At 43.9% G+C, this 24,998-nt stretch overlaps 1 protein-coding gene across 2 annotated transcripts in view; it reads right to left on the bottom strand.

Moving 5' to 3' along the window:
* The window catches only part of tprgl (Tumor protein p63-regulated gene 1-like protein), a 56,904-nt gene that overhangs the window by 14,549 nt on the left and 17,357 nt on the right, over positions 1-24,998 (bottom strand). The window lies entirely within an intron of this gene.

Here is a 24,998-nt window from a genome sequence, read left to right as displayed (position 1 = left end):
TAGACCCAAACAAGGGCACTGCGTTCATCCACCTCTGGCCTGCTCACCTCCCTACCTCTGAGGAAGCACAGTTCCCGCTCAGCCCAGTCAAAACTGTTCGCTGCTCTGGCACCCCAATGGTGGAACACGCTCCCTCACGACGCCAGGACAGCGGAGTCAATCACCACCTTCCGGAGACACCTGAAACCCCACCTCTTTAAGGAATACCTAGGATAGGATAAAGTAATCCTTCTAAGCCCCCCCCCCCTTAAAAGATTTAGATGCACTATTGTAAAGTGGTTGTTCCACTGGATATCATAAGGTGAATCCACCAATTTGTAAGTCGCTCTGGATAAGAGCGTCTGCTAAATGACTTAAATGTAAATGTAACCTGTGTGTAACCTGTGTGTAACCTGTATGTATGTATGTATGCATGTAACCTGTATGTATGTAACTTGTATGTAACCTGTGTGTAACATGTATGTAACCTGTATGTATGTAACCTGTGTGTAACCTGTAGGTAACCTGTGTGTAACCTGTATGTAACCTGTATATAACCTTTATATATGTAACCTTTATGTAAGTATGTAACCTGTATGTAACCTGTATGTAACCTGTATGTATATAACCTGTATGTATATAACCTGTATGTATATAACCTGTATGTATATAACCTGTATGTATATAACCTGTATGTATATAGCCTGTATGTATATAACCTGTATGTAACCTGTATGTATGTAACCTGTATATAACCTGTATGTATGTAACCTGTATATAACCTGTATGTATGTAACCTGTATGTATGTAACCTGTATGTATGTAACCTGTATGTATGTAACCTGTATGTATGTAACCTGTATGTATATAACCTGTATATAACCTGTATATAACCTGTATATAATCTGTATGTAACCTGTATGTATGTATGTAACCTGTATGTATGTAACCTGTATGTATGTAACCTGTATGTATATAACCTGTATGTAACCTGTATGTATATAGCCTGTATGTAACCTGTATGTATGTAACCTGTATGTAACCTGTATGTATATAACCTGTCTGTAACCTGTATGTATGTAACCTGTATGTATGTAACCTGTATGTATGTAACCTGTATATAACCTGTATGTATGTAACCTGTATGTATGTAACCTGTATGTATGTAACCTGTATGTATGTAACCTGTAAATAACATGTATGTATGTAACCTGTATATATGTAACCTGTATGTAACCTGTATTTAACATGTATGTAACCTGTATGTAACCTGTATGTAACCTTGTCCTTCAGTAATTCAAACCAAAATGTGATGTTTCCGTGCAACAACAGCATTCTAAATACGTTTCCCTCTCTTCTCAGAAATACACAGGAAGCTGGGTCTCATCATAGGTCTATTACGGAACAGTATTATCATGTTGAAAAACCCATCTGGGACAGTCTTCCTGCCTGGACAGTCTTCCTGCCTGGACAGTCTTCCTGCCTGGACAGTATGGTGGGATAGACTAGGATACTATCTGAATGGACAGTCTTCCTGCCTGGACAGTATGGATGTGATTGACTAGGATACTATCTGAATGGACAGTCTTCCTGCCTGGACAGTCTTCCTGCCTGGACAGTATGGATGTGATAGACTAGGATACTATCTGAATGGACAGTCTTCCTGCCTGGACAGTCTTCATGCCTGGACCGTATGGATGTGAAAGTCTAGGGTACCAAGGTCATATTTCCACCTAACTTCTGTTGTTCCATACATTTATAAGCCTTTGACTAAAACACTATTTATATAATATATACTATACACTGAGTATACCAAACATTAAGAACACCTTCCTATTATTGAGTTTCATCCCCGTTTGCCCTCAGAACAGCCTCAATTCGTCAGGACATCGACTCTATAAGGAAATGTTGATTTCCAGTGCTTCCCACAGTTGTGTCAAGATGGCTGGATGTCTTTTGGGTGGTGGACAATTCTTGATACACAAGGCTTAATATATATTTTTTTTTACCTGTCTCCTCCCCTTCATCCACACTGATTGAAGAGATGTATGTGGCAGGGACTCCAGACAATCACGGATTAAAAAGGGAAAACCAGCAACGTTGAGGAAACCGACGTCTTGCTCCCGGACAAGCTAAACACTTTCTTCGCCCGCTTTGAGGACAACACGGTGCGGCCGACACGGGCCGCTCCTGAGGATTGTTCTCGTTCTCCATGGCCGACGTGAGTAAAACATTTTAGTGTGTTAATCCTGGCAAGGCTACCAGCCCAGACGCCATCCCTAGCCACGTCCTCAGAGCATGGCAGACCAGCTGGCTGGAGTGTTTACAGACATATTTAATCTCTCTCTATCCCAGTCTGCTGTCCCCACATGCTTCTACGATGGCCACCATTATTCCTGTTCCCAAGAAAGCAAAGGTAACTGAACTAAATGACAATCGCCCCGTAGCACTCACTTCTGTCATCGTGAAGTGCTTTGAGAGACTAGTCAAGGATCATATCACCTCCACCTTACCCGACACCTTAGACCAACTGCAATTCGCATACTGCAGGCACTAATGTTGGGCGATTAAGACTGGCTCGCAGTCGGCGTTCCAATTCATCCCAAAGGTGTTCGATGGGGTTGAGGTCAGGGTTCTGAACAGGCCAGTCAAGTTCTTCCACACAGATCTCGACAAACCATTTCTGTATGGACCTCGCTTTGTGCATGGGGGCATTGTCATGCTGAAACAGGAAGGAGCCTTCCCCAAACTGTTGCCACAAAGTTGGAAGTACAGAATCGTCTATGTCATTGTATGCTGTAGTGTTAAGATTTCCCTTCACTGGAACTAAAGGGGCCCGAACCATGAGAAACAGCCCCAGACCATTATTCCTCCTCCACCAAACTTTACAGTTGGCACTATACATTGGGGCAGGTAGTTTTCTTCTGGCATCCGCCAAACCCAGATTCGTCCATCGGACTGCCAGATGGTGAAGCGTGATTCATCACTCCAGAGAACGCGTTTCCACTGCTCCAGAGTCCAATGGCGGTGAGCTTTACACCACTCCAGCCGACACTTGGCACTTCACAATAACAACACTTACATTTGACCTGGGCAGCTCTAGCAGGGCAGAAGTTTGACGAACTGACTTGTTGGAAAGGTGGCATCCTATGACAGTGCCAGGTTGAAAGTCACTGAGCTCTTCAGTACGGGTCATTTTACTGTCAATGTTTGTCTATGGAGATTGCATGGCTGTGCGCTCAATGGTTGTGGCTGAAATAGCCGAAACCACTCATTTGAAGGGGTGTCCACATACTTTTGTATATATATATATGCTTCTACCATGTTGTGCTGCTACCATGTTGTGTTTCTACCATGTTGTGCTGCTACCATGTTGTGCTTCTACCATTTTGTTGTTATATTGTGCCTTTACCATGTTGTTTTTCTGCCATGTTGTGTTGCTACCATGTTGTTGTTATATTGTACTTCTACCATGTTGTGTTTCTGCCATGTTGTGCTGCTACCATGTTGTGTTTCTACCATGTTGTGCTTCTACCATGTTGTGTTTCTACCATGTTGTGCTGCTACCATGTTGTGTTGTTATATTGTGTTTCTACCATGTTGTGCTGCTACCATGTTGTGCTTCTACCATGTTGTGTTGCTACCATGTTGTTATATTGTTCTGCTACCATGTTGTGTTTCTACCATGTTGTTCTGCTACCATGTTGTGTTGCTCCCATGTTATTGTCATGTTGTGATGCTACCATGTTGTGTTGTCATGTTGTGTTTCTGCCATGTTGTGCTGCTACCATGTTGTGTTGCTCCCATGTTGTTGTCATGTTGTGTTTCTGCCATGTTGTGTTGCTACCATGTTGTTGTCATGTTGTGTTGCTGCCATGTTGTGTTGCTGCCATGTTGTATTGCTGCCATGTTGTGCTTCTACCATGTTGTGCTGCTACCATGTTGTGTTTCTACCATGCTGTGTTGTCATGTTGTGTTGCTGCCTTGCTATGTTGTTGTCTTAGGTCTCTCCTTATGTAGTGTTGTGGTGTCTCTCTAACTTTCCTAGTTAAATAAAGGTTAAATAAAAAAATTTAAACATTTGGTCGAACACTCTTTTTTTTCCCCCAACAGTTTGTTAAGCACCGGTAACAGGCTGAATTGGTCTGCTGTTTGAACCATTAACTCCAGGCCTGAGGGCGCACTCCAGGCCTGAGGGCACACTCCAGGCCTGAGGGCACACTCCAGGCCTGAGGGCACACTCCAACTTCTAGGCTTAGATTAAAGATGTGGTAAACAGAAGTCACAATGTATTCTGCTACCAACCTCAGTAATTCACCATCCAGGATGTCGGGAACCAGGTGACTTGTCCTTATTTATAGATAACAATCATTTTTTACATCAATTTCCACACCCACTTTGTGGAACAGAAAACTACAGCGCTTGTTTTTCATGATTTGGTCTTTTTTCCCCACATGAATATGAAGGCTCAGCGGTTATTGTTTGCATGACATGCCTACGTTTTTTTAATCTTGTCAACAAAAAAGTTATTAAAGTGGTAGGCAATATCAAAGGGTTTTGTTATTGTCACAACGTCTACTGAAGGTGGCTCCTCTCCCCGTTCGGGCGGCGCTCGGCGGTCGTCGTCGCCGGCCGACTAGCTGCCACCGATCCTCTTTTCATTTTCGTTTGGTTTTGTCGGTCTTGTGTTACACCTGTTTTGAGTTGAGTTTGTTAGTGGGGGTATTTAGTCTGGCATTCTAGGTTGAGGTTTTGTGCGGAATTGTTTGGCGTTTCCTGTCGTGGGGTTTTTGGATTGTTTTGTTTTTCCTTGTGCATTATGTGGAAGGACGTTCATTCTGGGCTGTGTCCCGACTCTGTTGAGGTGGACTTTTTGTCTGGTTTGTTTTCCTTGTTCCCTGCCTGGGTATGGTATTTTTTGGACTCGGGAAAATAAACGTTCTACTATGCACATTTGGTCTCCTGCGCCTGACTTCAACCCCCCCCATCACTACTAGTGCATTCTGACATCTGCCTCATTGAATGATTAGTAATGCATTACATTTGACCAGTGAAAATTGGAACACAACCTGGTATTGACAACTTTTGATGGGTTATCTACAGTGCAACCACACAATGCCTTTCAGTTTTCGTTATATGCCTATCATACAGAATCATATTTATCAAAACACACTTTGGAAACTAAATAAGCCTGTATAGCTTCTCTCATTCCATTAAAATTCAGAGGAATCTGCTCCCTTTCTCCCTTCTGTTCCTTCTCTACCATTTAACCCCTCTGCTCCCTCTCTCCCCTCTGCTCCCTCTCTCCCATCTATACCCTCTTCTCCCATCTATACCCTCTGCTCCTCCTCTGTCCTCTGCTGCTCCCTCTCTGTCCTCTGCTGCTCCCTCTCTGTCCTCTGCTGCTCCCTCTCTGTCCTCTGCTGCTCCCTCTCTGTCCTCTGCTGCTCCCTCTCTGTCCTCTGCTGCTCCCTCTCTGTCCTCTGCTGCTCCCTCTCTGTCCTCTGCTGCTCCCTCTCTGTCCTCTGCTGCTCCCTCTCTGTCCTCTGCTGCTCCCTCTCTGTCCTCTGCTTCCTCCCTCTGTGTGTTACATTGACAGAGAATAGTTAGACGAGTTGAGTCATTCCCCATCCTGAATGTTGGTCATGCTTTTAATATTGCTGAGTCACCATTTGTCCTGATTTTATTTGTTCTAATGTTCTGTTGTAAGCCAAGTGAGACCTCTGGAACACACCTTATGCAACAGTACTTCCTGCCAAATACACTTCAACGGCCTCTCCCTCTCTCTCTTCTCCCTCCCTCTCTCTCCTCTCCCTTTCTCTTCTCTCCCTCTCTGTCCTATCCCTCCTCTCCCTCTCTCATCTCCCTCTCTTCTCTCTCTCCACTTCTGTCACTCAGGGCATCAATGGTAGCCTGTTGGGTCCTTCCCAGTAGCATTCTGAACAGGACAGTGGTTAGAAGAATAGAGACTTGTCAGTGGGTCATTCACAATCCCCATCCTTCCCTTTTGGTTATTCCTGCTTTTATTTTTTCTCATGTCCTGTCTTCACCGTGCTCTCTACAGCACCTCCAGAACACACCTAGTACTTCCTGCCTGCCTGCCAAGCCCACTTCGATCCCTGCGGCTACAGAGCACACCTAGTACTTCCTGCCTGCATGCCAAGCCGACTTCGATCCCTGAGGCTACAGAATACAGCTGTGTCCTCCTCCTCTATATATCACACCTAGCCAGCAGGACAGGGTGGGGCCGCGTTTATAACGCAATCATCTACTATCCCTGTTTACACAACCACTCTATACACACGCAGACGCACACACACACTGGCTCCTGACCTCTGTGTGCTGCCAGCCATTCCAGCCCAGCTGCTACCAAAGCAAGGCTATGTCCCAAATGGCATCCCATTCCCTATATAGTGCACTACTTTAGACCAGAGCCCTATTCCCTATATAGTGCACTACTTTTGACATAGAAATCAAATGAAATTGTATTTGTCCCATAAACCAAATACAACTGGTGTAGAATTTAGCCTGAAATGCTTGCTTACGAGTACTTCCCTAAAATTCAGAGTTTTAAAATAGTAACACTAGATGAATAAAATACACATGAACGGAGCTATATTCAGGAAGTACCAGATCAATGTGGAGCTATATACAGGAAGTACCAGGTCAATGTGGAGCTATATACAGGAAGTACCAGGTCAATGTGGAGCTATATACAGGAAGTACCAGGTCAATGTGGAGCTATATACAGGAAGTACCAGGTCAATGTGGAGCTATATACAGGAAGTACCAGGTCAATGTGGAGCTATATACAGGAAGTGCCAGATCAATGTGGAGCTATATACAGGAAGTGCCAGATCAATGTGGAGCTATATACAGGAAGTGCCAGATCAATGTGGAGCTATATACAGGAAGTACCAGATCAATGTGGAGCTATATACAGGAAGTACCAGATCAATGTGGAGCTATATACAGGAAGTACCAGATCAATGTGCAGCTATATACAGGAAGTGCCAGATCAATGTGGCGCTATATACAGGGAGTACCAGTACCAAATCAATGTGGAGCTATATACAGGAAGTACCAGGTCAATGTGGAGCTATATACAGGAAGTACCAGGTCAATGTGGAGCTATATACAGGAAGTACCAGTACCAGATCAATGTGGAGCTATATACAGGAAGTACCAGTACCAGATCAATGTGGAACTATATACAGGAAGTACCAGATCAATGTGGAGCTATATACAGGGAGTACCAAATCAATGTGGAGCTATATACAGGAAGTACCAGTACCAGATCAATGTGGAGCTATATACAGGAAGTGCCAGATCAATGTGGAGCTATATACAGGAAGTACCAGATCAATGTGGAGCTATATACAGGAAGTACCAGATCAATGTGGAGCTATATACAGGAAGTACCAGATCAATGTGCAGCTATATACAGGAAGTGCCAGATCAATGTGGCGCTATATACAGGGAGTACCAGTACCAGATCAATGTGGAGCTATATACAGGAAGTACCAGATCAATGTGGAGTTATATACAGGGAGTACCAGTACCAGATCAATGTGGAGCTATATACAGGAAGTGCCAGATCAATGTGGAGCTATATACAGGAAGTGCCAGATCAATGTGGAGCTATATACAGGAAGTGCCAGATCAATGTGGAGCTATATACAGGAAGTGCCAGATCAATGTGGAGCTATATACAGGAAGTACCAGATCAATGTGGAGCTATATACAGGAAGTACCAGATCAATGTGCAGCTATATACAGGAAACGCCAGATCAATGTGCAGCTATATACAGGAAGTGCCAGATCAATGTGGCGCTATATACAGGGAGTACCAGTACCAGATCAATGTGGAGCTATATACAGGAAGTACCAGATCAATGTGGAGCTATATACAGGGAGTACCAGTACCAGATCAATGTGGAGCTATATACAGGAAGTACCAGATCAATGTGGAGCTATATACAGGGAGTACCAGTACCAGATCAATGTGGAGCTACATACAGGGAGTACCAGATCAATGTGGAGCTATATACAGGATGTACCAAATCAATCTGGAGCTATATACAGGGAGTACCAGTACCAGATCAATGTGGAGCTACATACAGGGAGTACCAGATCAATGTGGAGCTATATACAGGATGTACCAAATCAATGTGGAGCTATATACAGGATGTACCAAATCAATGTGGAGATATATACAGGGAGTACCAGATCAATGTTCAGAGGTACAGAGGTTGTTGAGGTAGATATGTACATGAAGGCAGGGTAAAGTGACTAGGCATCAGGATAGATAATAATAAGGTATTTGAGGTAGATATGTACATGAAGGCAGGGTAAAGTGACTAGGTATCAGGATAGATAATAATAATAAGGTATTTGAGGTAGATATGTACATGAAGGCAGGGTAAAGTAACTAGGCATCAGGATAGATAATAATAAGGTATTTGAGGTAGATATGTACATGAAGGCAGGGTAAAGTAACTAGGTATCAGGATAGATAATAATAATAAGGTATTTGAGGTAGATATGTACATGAAGGCAGGGTAAAGTGTCTAGGCATCAGGATAGATAATAATAAGGTATTTGAGGTAGATATGTACATGAAGGCAGGGTAAAGTAACTAGGTATCAGGATAGATAATAATAATAAGGTATTTGAGGTAGATATGTACATGAAGGCAGGGTAAAGTAACTAGACATCAGGATAGATAATAATAATAAGGTATTTGAGGTAGATATGTACATGAAGGCAGGGTAAAGTGACTAGGTTACAGGATAGATAATAATAATAATAATAATAAGGTATTTGAGGTAGATATGTACATGAAGGCAGGGTAAAGTGACTAGGCATCAGGATAGATAATAATAATAAGGTATTTGAGGTAGATATGTACATGAAGGCAGGGTAAAGTGACCAGGCATCAGGATAGATAATAGTATAAGTAAAATAAAGAACAGAGCAGCAGGAAATGATGAGTGTAAAAGTCTGTGTGCGAATGTCAACAATAATGTACAGTACTATATAGGGATTAGGGTGCGATTTTGGGCCACAGCCCAAACGTTCTGCTGGGAGGAAAGGAGACTTCAGGCGGGTACTGAAACCTAAAGACCCAAAGCAATAAGCCCAGGAGGGTACAAAGACCTAAAACCTTGGCTCATAGACAACTTATTATATTCCACCAAAAGAGGTGAGGGTGGAGGAGAAGGGATAAGGTGTGTATACACTTCCCTTTTGTATGAGCATGGAGCCTATTGGCCTGGTATTAATGGATATATAAAAGGGTCTGAAGAGGCAGAATTCCTCAGGTAAGCACCAGGGTGGAGGGACTAGCCCAGACAGGCACAACAGGGCTGGGCTCTCTAACCTGCCAGAGACCTTGGAAGTATTCACTGTGTTGATAATACAACACAACTAAACACACTGCTGGGGGCTGTACATAGCAAGCCCCCTTAATGCAAGTCACTTTCAAATGTAGATACACACACACACACACACACACACACACACACACACGTTTCAAGTTTTATTAGTCGTACGGGAAACATATGGTATTTATCTTCCAACAAAATGCTTACTTGCAGGTCTTGACAATGAAACTACAATAAGCAATATATATATATAAATAAGAATACAAAACAAAGTAAATAGAATAAACAATTTAGCATCAATATAAAACAAAAAGGTACAGTTTATAGTCCAATATTTATACATTTTGGGGAAGTGGAGGTAAGTGGTTACATTGTGCAGCATTTAGAAATCATAATGAAAGACTTGTGGCAGCAGTTGAGATGTGTGTGTAGCATGACTGTACGTGTGTGTGTGTGTGTGTGTGTATGTCTGTGTGGGTGTGTGAGTGTGTGAGTGTGTGAGTGAGTGAGTGAGTGAGAGGTGATAAGGTGTGGAGAATCAGAGCAGGTGGTCAGTCCAGTTCAAGTGTTCAGCAGTCTGATGACTTGTAGATAGAAACTGTCTCTGAGCCTGTTGGTATCAGACCTCATGCTCCGATACAGTCTGATGACTTGTACATTTACATTTACATTTAAGTAATTTAGCAGACGCTCTTATCCAGAGCGACTTACAAATTGGTGCATTCACCTTATAATATCCAGTGGAACAACCACTTACAATAGTGCATCTAAATCTTTTAAGGGGGGGGGGGTTAGAAGGATAACTTTATCCTATCCCAGGTATTCCTTGAAGAGGTGGGGTTTCAGGTGTCTCCGGAAGGTGGTGATTGACTCCGCTGTCCTGGCGTCATGAGGGAGCTTGTTCCACCATTGGGGTGCCAGAGCAGCGAACAGTTTTGACTGGGCTGAGCGGGAACTGTGCTTCCTCAGAGGTAGGGAGGCGAGCAGGCCAGAGGTTGTAGATAGAATCTGTCTCTGAGCCTGTTGGTATCAGACCTCATGCTCCGATACAGTCTGATGACTTGTAGATAGAAACTGTCTCTGAGCCTGTTGGTATCAGACCTCATGCTCCGATACAGTCTGATGGCTTGTAGATAGAAACTGTCTCTGAGCCTGTTGGTATCAGACCTCATGCTCCGATACAGTCTGATGGCTTGTAGATAGAAACTGTCTCTGAGCCTGTTGGTATCAGACCTCATGCTCCGATACAGTCTGATGGTTTGTAGATAGAAACTGTCTCTGAGCCTGTTGGTATCAGACCTCATGCTCCGATACAGTCTGCCCAACAGTAAGGGAATGAACAGCTCGCGGCTGGGGGGGGGGGGTCCTTGACAATGCTGCAGGACTTCCTCAGGCAACGTTTCAAGTAGATGTCCTGGTTGGGTGGGAGCACGGTCCCAGTGATGTACTGGGCCGTCTTCACCCACCTGTTGGTAGGCCTTGCGGTCGTGGATGCAGCATTTCCCTTGCCAGGCCATGATGCAACCGGTCAGGACGCTCTCGACAAAGCAGCAGTAGTATTAGGCCTACAACTGTTATGTTGTCAGAAAACTTGATGATGGAGTAGGTGTCGTACAAACCAACGCAGTCCTGGGTGAACAGGGAGTACAGCAGAGGACTGAGGACACACCCCTGGGGGGCTCCTGTGTTAAGAGTCAGTGTGGAGGAGGTGTTGTTGTGAATCCTCATAGTGTGTGGTTTGCCTGTCTGGAAGTCCAGAATCCATTTACAGAGGGTGGTGTCCAGAGCTTGGTATCCCCCATACCCAGGGCTCTGAGCTTGGTATCCCCCAGACCCAGTGCTCTGAGCTTGGTGTCCAGACCCAGGGCTCTGAGCTTGGTGTCCAGACCCAGGGCTCTGAGCTTGGTGTCCAGACCCAGGGCTCTGAGCTTGGTGTCCAGACCCAGGGCTCTGAGCTTGGTGTCCAGACCCAGGGCTCTGAGCTTGGTGTCCAGCTTGGAGGGAACAACAGTGTTGAATGAAGAGTCAATCTGTGCAAATGTACCCCCCCCCCACCCACCCCCCCTCCACCCCCCACACACACACTGTATTCTTAGCTAAGCTGATGGGCGAGCGACAATAAATTCCTGAGTCTCCCTGTAGCACTCTGGAAGGAAGGCTACATATCAAGACCAGTTCAGCTGTCATGGCAGTGTCACACATCGTCTCTCAGCAAACTCACAAATCCCCTGATTGCTAAATACAGCCTCAGAGTCTTTCTCTCTCTCTCACGGCCATCCATCCATCCATGTACCTAGACAGCCAGCCAATCAACCAACCTCCAGGAGAGAGAGCAAGAGAAAGGGAGAGAGAGAAGAGAAGAGAAAGGGAGAGAGAGTAAGAGAAAGGGAGAGAGAGAAGAAAAGGGGAGAGAGAGAAGAGAAAGGGAGAGAGAGAAGAGAAAGGGAGAGAGAAAGGTGTGGTACAGTGTAAACAGTAGCAGTGTAAAGGAGTCAGCAACCTGGTTGGGTTTACTCCTATCAGAACTCTACATACCAGGTTGGGTTTACTCCTAGCGGAACAATACATACCAGGTTGGGTTTACTCCTAGCAGAACTCTACCTACCAGGTTGGGTTTACTCCTAGCAGAACTCTACATACCAGGTTGGGTTTACTCCCAGCAGAACTCTACATACCAGGTTGGGTTTACTCCTAGCAGAACTCTACCTACCAGGTTGGGTTTACTCCTAGCAGAACTCTACCTACCAGGTTGGGTTTACTCCTAGCAGATCTCTACCTACCAGGTTGGGTTTACTCCTAGCAGAACTCTACATACCAGGTTGGGTTTACTCCTAGCATAACTCTACATACCAGGTAGGGTTTACTCCTAGCAGAACTCTACCTACCAGGTAGGGTTTACTCCTAGCAGAACTCTACCTACCAGGTTGCGTTTACTCCTAGCAGAACTCTACCTACCAGGTTGCGTTTACTCCTAGCAGAACTCTACCTACCAGGTTGCGTTTACTCCTAGCAGAACTCTACCTACCAGGTTGGGTTTACTCCTAGCAGAACTCTACCTACCAGGTTGGGTTTACTCCCAGCAGAACTCTACATACCAGGTTGGGTTTACTCCCAGCAGAACTCTACATACCAGGTTGGGTTTACTCCCAGCAGAACTCTACATACCAGGTTGGGTTTACTCCTAGCAGAACTCTACATACCAGGTTGTGTTTACTCCTAGCAGAACTCTACATACCAGGTTGTGTTTACTCCTAGCAGAACTCTACATACCAGGTTGTGTTTACTCCTAGCAGAACTCTACATACCAGGCTGGGTTTACTCCTAGCAGAACTCTACATACCAGGTAGGGTTTACTCTTAGCGGAACAATACATACAGTGTTGTTGATCCATCCTCAGTTTTCTACTATCGCAGCCATTTAACTCTGTAGCTGTTTTAAAGTCACCAGCATGGTGAAATCCCTGAGCGGTTTCCTTCCTCTCCGGCAACTGAGTTAGGAAGGACTCCTGCATCTTTTTAGTGACTGGGTGTATTGATACACAATCCAAAGTGTAATTAATAACTTCATAATATTCAATGTCTTATTTCTGTATCCATCTACCAACAGGTGCCTTTCTCTGCGAGGCATTTGAAAACCTTTCTGGTCTTTGTGGTTGAATCTGTGTTTGAAATTCACTGCTCGACTGAGGGACCTTACAGATAATTGAACTGTATGTGTGGGTTACAAACATAAGGTAGTCAATCAAAAATCATGTTAACCACTATTACTGCACACAGTGTGAGTCCATGCACTTATTGTGACTTGTTAACTTGTTGTTGTTGTTTACTCCTGAACTCCAGCAGGTAGAATGGAGGGAGGGAGAACAGATCTAGAGATGGAGTCAGATATAGAATGGAAGGAGTACAGATCTAGAGATGGAGTCAGATATAGAATGGAAGGAGAACAGATCTAGAGATGGAGTCAGAGATAGAATGGAGGGAGGGAGGAGAACAGATCTAGAGATGGAGTCAGATATAGAATGGAGGGAGAACAGATCTAGAGATGGAGTCAGATATAGAATGGAGGGAGGGAGGGAGAACAGACCCCAACCAAGAAGCATTAAAAGTCGTGCTATAAATTCTCAGACAACCCAAAGATTCCTTGATGCCCTTCCAGACTCCCTCTGCCTACCCAAGGGCGTCAGAGGACAAAAAACAGTTAACCACCTAACTGAGGAACTCAATTTAACCTTGCGCAATACCCTAGATGCAGTTGCACCCCTAAAAACTAAAAACATTTGTCATAAGAAACTAGCTCCCTGGTATACAGAAAATACCCGAGCTATGAAACAAGCTTCCAGAAAGTTGGAACGGAAATGGCGCCACACCAAACTGGAAGTCGTCCGACTAGCTTGGAAAGACAGTACCGTGCAGTATCGAAGAGCCCTCACTGCTGCTCGATCATCCTATTTTTCCAACTTAATTGAGGAAAATAAGAACAATCCGAAATTTATTTTTGATACTGTCGCAAAGCTAACTAAAAAGCAGCATTCCCCAAGAGAGGATGGCTTTCACTTCAGCAGTAATAAATTCATGAACTTCTTTGAGGAAAAGATCATAATCATTAGAAAGCAAATTACGGGCTCCTCTTTAAATCTGCGTATTCTTCCAAAGCTCAGTTGTCCTGAGTCTGCACAACTCTGCCAGGACCTAGGATCAAGGGAGACACTCAAGTGTTTTAGTACTATATCTCTTGATACAATGATGAAAATAATCATGGCCTCTAAACCTTCAAGCTGCATACTGAACCCTATTCCAACTAAACTACTGAAAGAGCTTCTTCCTGTGCTTGGCCCTCCTATGTTGAACATAATAAATGGCTCTCTATCCACCGGATGTGTACCAAACTCACTAAAAGTGGCAGTAATAAAGCCTCTCTTGAAAAAGCCAAACCTTGACCCAGAAAATATAAAAAACTATCAGCCTATATCGAATCTCCCACTCCTCTCAAAAAAATTTAAAAAGCTGTTGCGCAGCAACTCACTGCCTTCCTGAAGACAAACAATGTATACGAAATGCTTCAGTCTGGTTTTAGACCCCATCATAGCACTGAGACTGCACTTGTGAAGGTGGTAAATGACCTTTAAATGGCATCAGACCAAGGCTCTGCATCTGTCCCGTGCTCCTAGACCTTAGTGCTGCTTTTGATACCATCGATCACCACATTCTTTTGGAGAGATTGGAAACCCAAATTGGTCTACACGGACAAGTTCTGGCCTGGTTTAGATCTTATCTGTCGGAAAGATATCAGTTTGTCTCTGTGAATGGTTTGTCTTCTGACAAATCAACTGTACATTTCGGTATTCCTCAAGGTTCCGTTTTAGGACCACTATTGTTTTCACTATATATTTTACCTCTTGGGGATGTCATTCGAAAACATAATGTTAAATTTCACTGCTATGCGGATGACACACAGCTGTACATTTCAATGAAACATGGTGAAGCACCAAAATTGCCCTCGCTAGAAGCCCGTGTTTCAGACATAAGGAAGTGGATGGCTGCAAACGTTCTACTTTTAAACTCGGACAAAACAGAGATGCTTGTTCTAGGTCCCAAGAAACAAAGAGATCTTCTGTTGAATCTGACAATTAATCTTGACGGTTGTACAGTCGTCTCAAATAAAACTGTGAAGGACCTCGGCGTTACTCTGGACCCCGATCTCTCTTTTGACGAACATATCAAGACTCTTTCAAGGACAGCTTTTTTCCCCATCTACGTAACATTGCAAAAATCAGAAACTTTCTGTCCAAAAATGATGCAAAAAAATGTATCCATGCTTTTGTTACTTCTAGGTTAGACTACTGCAATGCTCTACTTTCCGGTTCCTTGGATAAAGCACTAAATAAACTTCAGTTAGTGCTAAATACGGCTGCTAGAATCCTGACTAGAACCACAAAAATGTATCATATTACTCCAGTGCTAGCCTCCCTACACTGACTTCCTGTTAAGGCAAGGGCTGATTTCAAGGTTTTACTGCTAACCTACAAAGCATTACATGGGCTTGCTCCTACCTATCTTTCCGATTTGGTCCTGCCGTACATACCTACACGTACGCTACGGTCACAAGACGCAGGCCTCCTAATTGTCCCTAGAATTTCTAAGCAAACAGCTGGAGGCAGGGCTTTCTTCTGCAGAGCTCCATTTTTATGGAATGGTCTGCCTACCCGTGTGAGAGAAGCAAACTCGGTCTCAACCTTTAAGTCTTTACTGAAGACTCATCTCCTCAGTAGATCATATGATTGAGTGTAGTCTGGCCCAGGAGTGTGAAGGTGAACGGAAAGACTCTGGAGCAACGAACCGCCCTTGCTGTCTCTGCCTGGCCGGTTCCCCTCTCTCCACTGGGATTCTCTGCCTAACCCTATTACAGGGGCTGAGTCACTGGCTTACTGGTGCTCTTCCATGCCGTCCCTAGGAGGGGTGCATCACTTGAGTGGGTTGAGTCACTGACGTGGTCTTCCTGTCTGGGTTGGCACCCCCCTTTGGGTTGTGCTGTGGCAGAGATCTTTGTGGGCTATACTCGGCCTTGTGTCAGGATGGTAAGTTGGTGGTTGAAGGTATCCCTCTAGTGGTGTGGGGGCTGTGCTTTGGCAAAGGGGGTGGGGTTATATCTCGAGTTCTTCATATTTCTTATTTATATTTCTGGTGTGTTTTTGTTCCACCTCTATATTATTTTTTAGTATTACGTTGATTTTTATTACTGTATTGTTTGGTTTAGACTTTGCAAGAAAGGCATTTCACTGTACTTGTGCACGTGACATTAAAACTTGAAACGTGAAACATTTCTTGTTTAAAACGGCATGTGTGTCATCGATATTAGTCAGAATCATTAAAAAAAAGAAGAAGCGAGTAGGTTAATTTTGGTCATGAAGGTCAATCTCTTCCTACACGGAGATTTAAATGTTTGTCAGGACCTACCTGAGGGCTGGGTTTTGATTTGCCCACAACCACTAAGATGAACCACTGTGATGATTAGTCTCTATCCAATGGACAGTGAAACAGACCTGCACAGAAGCTATGACTTTGTTTACATATGACAACATGCATTTACTTGAGAAATACCGCACCAAACACCTAGATGTCAAATTGTGTGACTATAAGCTCCTCGGCGACAAAAAATTACAAATGTAACTATCCAACATTCATTCTGACTATTTTGAGGAAGTAATACTGGCTTTATTCCTATGGTGTCTCATCGGGGACAAACATCAGTAACTGCCACACCGAACCACACTGCCAAGAATGAAGAGTTGTTTTTTTTATATAATGCGTTCAGTCGCTCTTTAAGAGGCAACATCTGTATGTCGTAGAGCGCCCTCTGCTGTCTATCTCATTAGTTGCTACTGGTTCCAGCAGGTACAGTCAGGCCTGCTCTAAAATGTAGAAATAGAAATCAATCAAGTCCACCAGCGAGTGGGCTATCTCACCAGCGAGCGGGCTATATTTAGATGCATGGCTTTGATTTTCTCTGGACCAAAAAGCTAGTAATACTGGAAATTGCATGAGCAAATAGACAAATCCACGGTTTAGGAAAGGTAAAGGGGTGTGTATTTGAAGGTGGGATCTCAGCAAGGTATCACTTATTCCCAGACAGACACAGCTCTCTCTCTTCCCTACGTCTGTTTATAGCCACGTCTCTCTCTCCCTCATCTCTCTCTCTTCCCTACGTCTGTTTATAGCCACCTCTCTCTCCTTATCTTTCTCTTCCCTACGTCTGTTTATAGCCACCTCTCTCTCTCCTTATCTCTCTCTCTTCCCTGCATCTGTTTACAGCCACCTCTCTCTCTAACTCTCTCCTTATCTCTCTTCCCTATGTCTGTTTACAGCCACCTCTCTCTCTCCCCTGCATCTGTTTATAGCCACCTCTCTCTCTCCTTATCTCTCTCTTCCCTGCGTCTGTTTATAGCCACCTCTCTCTCCCCTTATCTCTCTCTCTTCCCTATGTCTGTTTACAGCCACCTCTCATATCCCTCTCTTCCATAGCATCTGTTTATAGCCACCTCTCTCTCCATATTATGGCTATGTTATAACGATTTGTATAGTTAAAGTACAAAAGGGAAAATAAATAAACATAAATATGGGTTGTATTTACAATGGGGTTTGTTCTTCACTTTTCTTGTGGCAACAGGTCACAAATCTTGCTGCTGTGATGGCACACTACTATTTCACCCAATAAATATGGGAGTTTATCAAAATTGGGTTTGTTTTCTAATTCTTTGTGGGTCTGTGTAATTTGAGGGAAATGTGTCTCTAATATGATCATACATTTGGCAGGAAGTTAGGAAGTGCAGCTCAGTTTCCACCTCATTTTGTGGGCAGTGTGCACATAGCCTGTCCTCTCTTGAGAGTCAGGTATGCCTTCGGTGGCCTTTCTCAATAGCAAGGCTATGCTCACTGAGTCTGTACATAGTCAAAGCTTTCCTTAAGTTTGGGTCAGTCACAGTGGTCAGGTATTCTGCCACTGTGTACTTTCTGTTTAGGGCCAAATAGCATTCTAGATGGCTCCCAATTCTTTCCAATGTGTCAAGTAATTCTCTTTTTGTTTTCTCGTGATTTGGTTGGGTCTAATTGTTTTGCTGTCCTGGGGCGTGTTTGTGTTTGTCAATAAAGCCTCAGGACCGCTTCCATTTAGGTGGTTGTAGAATTTAACGGCTCTTTTATGGATTTTGATAATTAGCGGGTATCGGCCTAATTCTGCTCAGCATGCATTATTTGGTGTTTTACGTTGTACACAGAGGATGTTTTTGCAGAATTCTGCCTGCAGAGTCTCAGTTTGGGGTTTGTCCCATTTTGTGAATTCTTGGTTGGTGAACGGACCCCAGACCTCACAACCATAAAGGGCAATAGGTTCTATAACTGATTCAAGTATTTTTAGCCAGATCCTAATTGGTATGTTGAATTTGATGTTCCTTTTGATGGCATAGAAGGCCCTTCTTGCCTTGTCTCTCAGATCGTTCACAGCTTTGTGGAAGTTACCTGTGTTGCTGATGTTTAGGCCGAGGTATGTATAGTTTTTTGTCGGCTCTAGGGAAACGGTGTCTAGATGGAATTTGTATTCGTGCTCACTCTCTATCTCTCGCTCTTCCTTACATCTGTTAACAGCAACATCTCTCTCTTTCTCTCTTCTCATCTGTGTACAGCAACCTCTGCTTTACCCCACCTCTCTTTTTCTCTCTCTTCCTCTACCTTTAAACTAATGAGGTAGAGAAAAAAGTGGTGGCAGGAAGAAGGATTATTTTCCAAAGTTCATAGACATCTTTCTCTGATATCAATACTGACACTAAACTCCTGGTGGGTTTTCTGGCTCTGACTCCTTCAACTCCTAGTGGGTGTTCTGGCTCTGACTCCTTCAACTCCCGCTGGGTTTTCTGGCTCTGACTCCTTCAACTCCTAGTGGGTTTTCTGGCTCTGACTCCTTCAACCCCTGGTGGATTTTTCCTCTTTTGAATACTTCACAAAATGCTCCTTTATAGAGAATAAAGAATAATACAGGGAGTACCGGGTAATAACATGGCTATCTATATACAGGGAGTACCGGGTAATAACATGGCTATCTATATACAGAGAGTACCGGGTAATAACATGGCTATCTATATACAGAGAGTACCGGGTAATAACATGGCTATCTATATACAGGGAGTACCGGGTAATAACATGGCTATCTATATACAGGGAGTACCGGGTAATAACATGGCTATCTATATACAGGGAGTACCGGGTAATAACATGGCTATCTATATACAGAGAGTACCGGGTAACAACATGGCTATCTATATACAGAGAGTACCAGGTAACAACATGGCTATCTATATGTACAGGAAGTACCAGGTAATAACATGGCTATCTATATGTACAGGAATAACCAGGTAATAACATGCTATATACAGGAAGCACCAGGTAATAACATGGCTATATACAGGAAGCACCAGGTAATAACATGGCTATATACAGGAAGCACCAGGTAATAACATGGCTATATACAGGAAGCACCAGTTAATAACATGGCTATATACAGGAAGTACCAGATAATAACATGGCTATATACAGGGAGTAACAGTACCGAATCAATGTGCAGGGGAACAAGGTAATTGAGTTTACTATTTACATATAGGTAGGGGTAAAGTGAGTTAGTGCAAAAAAAGGGTGAATGTAGATAGTCCAGGTAGCCATTTGGTAAGTTATTTAGCAGTCTGATGGTTTGGGGGTAGAAGCTGTACAGGTTCTGTTTGTTCCAAACGTGGTTCACTGGTGCCGCTTGACATGTGGTAGCAGAGAGAACAGTCTATGGCTTGGGCGGCTGGATTCTATGAAAAAAAAGGAAAAAAAAAAAGTATTTCCTCTGACACCGCCAAGTATAAAGGTCCTGGATGACAGGAAGCTCGGCCCCAGTGATGTACTGGGCCGTATTCGTCACCCGCTCTGGAGCCTTGCGGTCGGGAGCTTTTTAGTTGCCATACCAGGCGGTGACGCAGCCAGTCAAGATGCTCTCAATGGTGTAGCTCTAGAATGTTTAAAAGATCTGAGGGCTCATGACATTTCTTTTCAGCCTCCTGATGAGGAAGAGGCACTGTCGTGCCCTCTTCACAACTGTATGGGTGTGTGCGGACTATGTTAATTCTTTAGTGATGTGGACATCGAGGAACTTGAAGCTCTTGACCCGCTCCACTACAGCCGTTTCCTGTAGTCCACGATCATCTCATTTGTCTTGCTGATGTTGAGGGAGAGGTTGTTGCCCTGGTACCACACTGCCAGTGCTCTGACCTCCTCCCTATAGGCTGTTTTATTGTCGCCGGTGATCGGTCCTACCTCTGTCGTGTCATCAGCAAACGTGATGCTGGTGTTGGAGTCGTGCTTGGCCACGCAGTCGTGGGTGAACAGGGCGTACAGGAGGGGACTAAGCACGCACCCCTGAGGGTCCGCCGTCTTCATGGTCAGCGTGGCAGATGTATTGTTGAAGACCGGGATCCAGTCGCAGAGGAAGGTGATCAGTCCCAGGGTCCTGAGCTTGGTAATGAACTTAGAGGGTTCTATGTTGTTGAATGCAGAACTGTAGTCAATGAACAGCATTCTGACATAGGTGTTCCTTTTGTCCAGGTGGATGAGGGCAGTGTGTAGTGCAGTAGAGATTGCATCATCTGTGGATCTGTTGGGGTGGTATGCAAATTGGAGTGGGTCCAGGGTGTCTGGGATGATGGTGTTGATCTGAGCCATGACCAGCCTATCAAAGCATTTAATGGCTTTAGATGTGCTACGGGCAAAGGTCATTTAGGAAGGTTACCTTGGCGTCCTTGGGCACGGGGACTATGGTGGTGTGCTTGAAACAAGTTGGTATTACAGACCTGGTCAGGGATAGGTTGAAAATGTCAGCTAATGGGGATCCAAATGAAGATCCAGATAAAGGAGGTGTTGGTGTGTGTGATGACCACTAAGGGGAGCCAAAGCTCCATAGTAGACACTGGTCCTGCACAGCAACAGCATGGTCCAATGAACAGGCAAAACAACGACAAGTGTCACTGGCCTGGTCTCTGTAAAAGTCTTTACACACATCCTAGACACATCTCCTCCTCACACACTCTCTCCCCCCTTTCACATTCTCTCCCAATCCTAACACTGATCCACTTCACTCTGGCCCAAAAAAATCTCCCTCTCTTTTTTTGTATGGCAATCATCTACGTTTAATTTCATCCTCCAAGCATTGCTAATAACCACTGATTCAACCTCCAACCACTGTTAATACTTCCACCTCCAACCACTGCTAATACTTCCCCCTCCAACCACTGCTAATACTTCCCCCTCCAACCACTGCTAATACTTCCCCCTCCAACCACTGCTAATACTTCCCCCTCCAACCACTGCTAATACTTCCCCCTCCAACCACTGCTAATACTTCCCCCTCCAACCACTGCTAATACTTCCCCCTCCAACCACTGCTAATACTTCCCCCTCCAACCACTGTTAATACTTCCCCCTCCAACCACTGTTAATACTTCCCCCTCCAACCACTGCTAATACTTCCCCCTCCAACCACTGCTAATACTTCCCCCTCCAACCACTGCTAATACTTCCCCTCCAACCACTGCTAATACTTCCCCTCCAACCACTGCTAATACTTCCCCCTCCAACCACTGCTAATACTTCCCCCTCCAACCACTGCTAATACTTCCCCCTCCAACCACTGCTAATACTTCCCCCTCCAACCACTGTTAATACTTCCCCCTCCAACCACTGCTACTACTTCCCCTCCAACCACTGCTAATACTTCCCCCTCCAACCACTGCTAATACTTCCCCCTCCAACCACTGTTAATAATTGCCCCTCCAACCACTGCTAATACTTCCCCTCCAACCACCGTTAATACTTCCCCTCCAACCACCGTTAATACTTCCCCCTCCAACCACTGTTAATACTTCCCCCTCCAACCACTGCTAATACTTCCCCTCCAACCACTGTTAATATTTCCCCTCCAACCACTGCTAATACTTCCCCTCCAACCACTGCTAATACTTCCCCTCCAACCACTGCTAATACTTCCCCTCCAACCACTGTTAATAACCACTGTTAATACTTTAATGGGCCTCTGTACATCTATGTAGAGATTCCATAAAAAAATCTGTCGTTTCCAGCTACAATAGTCATTTACAACATTAACAATGTCTACACTGTATTTCTGATCAATTTGATGTTATTTTAGTGGACAAAAAAATGGCTTTTCTTTCAAAAACAAGGAAATGTCTAAGTGACCCCAAACTTTTGAACGGTAGAGTATATTGTTTTAATAGCTATATATAATACACATCGAGGTGAGGGTGATGAAAATGCATTTGATCTGCTTCTGTTCTGTGGGTGGCACTGTGTGCTCTTTTCGAAGGATGGGTCGGGGTCTCTCCGTGTCCATGGGATCATGGGGGTCGGGGGTGGTCTGCCGGGCATTGGGATGACAACCCAACTCGGGATGAGGAGGGGTTTTAGCGGGTGGAATAGCGGGGACCAATTGGAGGTTTACTTAGTAGCAATGCAAATATCATGGTACAGACACTCAATCATCATGTTACTTTTTAATGGTAAGTTTACAAACAGATATTATGATGAATAGAATTGAAACTGTATCTCATTATGGTATATGGTGAAATAAGTATAGCCAGTTATAATTGTAATGGCTTAGCAGATAATAAGAAAAGACGAGGAATGGCTAAAAGAGAAGGAATATAATATCTATTGCTTACAGGAAACTCGTAAACAATTTTAGATTAATATTGTGGAAAAAGGACGAGGGGGAGGGGGCGAAATATATTTCTCCCATGGGGCAAAGAAATTCAAAATGGGTGATGATATTAATTAACAGTAATTTTGATCCAAATGTACAAAATGTCCAAACAGATCCTCAAGGTACAGTTGAAGTGGGAAGTTTACATACACTTAGGTTGGAGTCATTAAAACTCGTTTTTCAACACCTCCACAAATTTCTTGTTAACAAACTATAGTTTTGGCAAGTCGGTTACGACATCTACTTTGTGCATGACACAAGTCGTTTTTCCAACAATTGTTTACAGACAGATTATTTCACTTATAATTCACTGTATCACAATTCCAGTGGGTCAGAAGTTTACATACACTAAGTTGACTGTGCCTTTAAACAGCTTGGAAAATTACAGAAAATGATGTAATGGCTTTAGAATCTAGGAAGAAGCTAGATAGGCTAATTGACATCATTTGAGTCAATTGGAGATGTACCTGTGGATGTATTTCAAGGCCTACCTTCAAACTCAGTGCCTCTTTGCTTGACATCATGGGAAAATCAAAAAGAATCAGCCAAGAACTCAGAAAAGAATTGGAGACCTCCACAAGTCTGGTTCATCCTTCCAAACGCCTGAAGGTAACACGTTCATCTGTACAAACAATAGTACGCAAGTATAAACACCATGGGACCACGCAGCTGTCATACCGCTCAGGAAGGAGACACGTTCTGTCTCCTAGAGATGAACGTACTTTGGTGCGAAAAGTGCAAATCAATCCCAGAACAACAGCAAAGGACCTTGTGAAGATGCTGGAGGAAACAGGTACAAAAGTATCTATATCCACAGGAAAACGAGTCCTATATCGACATAACCTGAAAGGCCGCTCAGCAAGGAAGAAGCCACTGCACCAAAACCGCCATAAAAAAGCCAGACTACGGTTTGCAACTGCACATGGGGAGAACGTTCGTACTTTTTGGAGAAATGTCCTCTGGTCTGAAGAAAGAAAAATACCACTGTTTGGCCATAATGACCATCATTGTGTTTGGAGGAAAAAAGGGGAGGCTTGCAAGCCGAAGAACATCATCCCAACCGTGAAGCACAGGGGTGGCAGCATCATGTTGTGGGGATGCTTTGCTGCAGGAGGGACTGGTGCGCTTCACAAAATAGATAGCATAATGAGGGAGGAAAATGATGTGGATATATTGAAGCAACATCTCAAGACATCAGTCAGGAAGTTAAAGCTTGGTCGCAAATGGGTCTTCCAAAGTGCGAGCAAGGAGGCCTACAAACCTGACTCAGTTACACCAGCTCTGTCAGGAGGAATGGGCCAAAATTCACCCAACTTATTGTGGGAAGCTTGTGAAAGGCTAGTTAAACAATTTAAAGGCAATGCAACCAAATACTAATTGAGTGGATGTAAACGTCTGACCCACTGGGAATGTGATGAAAGAAATAAAAGCTCAAATAAATCATTCTCTCTACTATTATTCTGACATTTTACATTCTTAAAATAAAGTGGTGATCCTAACTTACCTTAGACAGGGAATTATTACTAGGATTAAATGTCAGGAATTGTGAAAAACGTATTTTGCTAAAGTGTATGTAAACTTCCGACTTCAACTGTGTGTGTAATACATACATACATACATACATACATACATACATACATACATACATACATACATACATACATACATACATACATACATACATACATACATACATACATACATACATTTACCCCAAAAAGATATGGGGGATTGGAAATGAAGCAGATAATTACATTGATGGAAGAAACCATCTATCCTCAATGTTAAAGCTGATCTACCCCTTAATAAAAGAGAAAAGCTGTTGGCCAGCAAGTGGGGTTTTAGTGGTTGAATGAAATGTATTCAGAGAGCAAGAGGTAGCCAAACCTGCAGAGCAAACGTTATGCGACTGAATAAGGTAAGCCTGAATTCCTGAGAAATGCATAGGAAAGGTGTTCATTCCTAAGTCAGAATCGGCCCTCTGGCCCTGAATATACAGAGATAGAGCATTGTTGTTGGGATGACAACAGCTAATACAGGCTGTTAATTACTGTAGGCCTATGGAAATATGAACACAATATGAAACCAGCTGTTAGAAAGCATTGGTGCTAATAGTTGGGCAGGGGAAATTATTGTAGATGACTATTGAACAGGAGGGAAAGGGATAAGGAGGAGGAGGAGGAAGAGGAGACGGAGTGATGTAGATGGAAGGGAGGGGTACTCACGTGAGGAGGAGAGGAGGAAAGGAGAAGAGGAGAAAGGAGAGAGGAAAGGGGAGGAGAGGAAAGGAGAGGAGAGGAAAGGAGAGGAGAGGGGGAGGAAAGGAGAGAGGAA

This window comes from Salmo salar, chromosome ssa10, assembly GCF_905237065.1.
Source record: "Salmo salar chromosome ssa10, Ssal_v3.1, whole genome shotgun sequence".
Classification (NCBI taxonomy): Eukaryota; Metazoa; Chordata; class Actinopteri; order Salmoniformes; family Salmonidae; genus Salmo; species Salmo salar.
Note: the sequence above shows the minus strand (reverse complement) of the source record. Positions and strands in the feature narration are given on the sequence as shown.